Raw genomic sequence first — 1,363 nt, 5'->3', positions numbered from 1 at the left:
TTTATTTTTCTGTTTGTATTTACAGTCACCGCCCTGCAGGGGGCGCACCGAATACCACAAACAAATATTTATAAATTATACAATAAATACAGAAACTGATGAAACTGATCAACCTGCCCCCGAGTAAGGCACTGAAGATCATCAACAACTAGATTCAGATGGAAACATCTAGACCAGAACAAAAACAGCTGGACTGAAAAAGAAACATCCAGACCGAAACATCTGCACCTGAACGAAAACATCTGGACCAAAATGTAAACATCTGGACTGAAACAAAATATCTGGACAGAAATGGAAACATCTAGACCAGAACAAAAACATCTGGACAGAAACTGAAACATCTGGATTGAAACTTAAACATCTGGACTAAAACAAACGTCAGGCCTGAAATATATGAACTGAAACATCTGGATTAGATCACAAACATCTGGACCAAAATATCTGGACAGATACTGAAACATCTGGATCAAAACTAAAACAACAGGACTAAAATAAACATTTGGGCTGAAACATCTGGACCAGAACACAAACAGCATCTGGTCTAAAACAATCATCTGGCCTGAAACTGGAACATCTGTCATGAAACTGAAACATCTGGACTAAAACACACATTATAACCCAATTATGAAACATGTGGACTGAAACTGACATCTGGTCTGGATCAAAACTTTTTACTGGAAACATCTGGACTTTGACTGAAACATGGGCAAAAACACAAACATCTGTATCTAGACCAGAACATCAGAATTTCTGCAGGTTTAAACCATTTTAAACAAAAACTGATCGACTGAATGTTTCCTCAATAACCATCAAACAGGAAATTAGGACCAACAAGAAATCCCTGCATGATAACAGGAAGTCCCTGCATGATAACAGGAAGTCTCTTCTTGATGACAGGAAGTCTCTTCTTGATGACAGGAAGTCCCAACTAGGAGACACACAGCTGATCTGAGATCAGCTGATCATTTGGTGTCAAACATGGGACCTCTGGTTCGCCGCCTCGTCTTTAAGGCAACAAAGTTCAGTTAACGTTTTAAATCTCCCATCACTGACTGGTCTGCTGCTGATCGTCAGTCCTCGTGGTGCGTTCAGGGACACTCTGACATCAGACTGTCAGGTCCAGAACAGAAATAGTTCTAGTACCGGATCAATGAAATCACGCCATTCAACAACAAACAAAAGATGAAACCAGGTTTGGGATCTGAGCTGGTTCTGGTTCCTGCAGAGTCTTGACTTCAGACAAGTGTTAAACCAAATGGGTCAGAACCGGGTCGTTCAACTCAGGTTCTTGTTTGGTTCTTTGACCAGTTTTAGACCCAAAATCAAAGATAACTGGATTCACTTTTAGACCTCAAACGTAAAC

This window comes from Nematolebias whitei, chromosome 6, assembly GCF_014905685.2.
Source record: "Nematolebias whitei isolate Nwh7 chromosome 6, NemWhi1, whole genome shotgun sequence".
NCBI lineage: Eukaryota > Metazoa > Chordata > Actinopteri > Cyprinodontiformes > Rivulidae > Nematolebias > Nematolebias whitei.
This window is presented reverse-complemented; position numbering follows the sequence as displayed.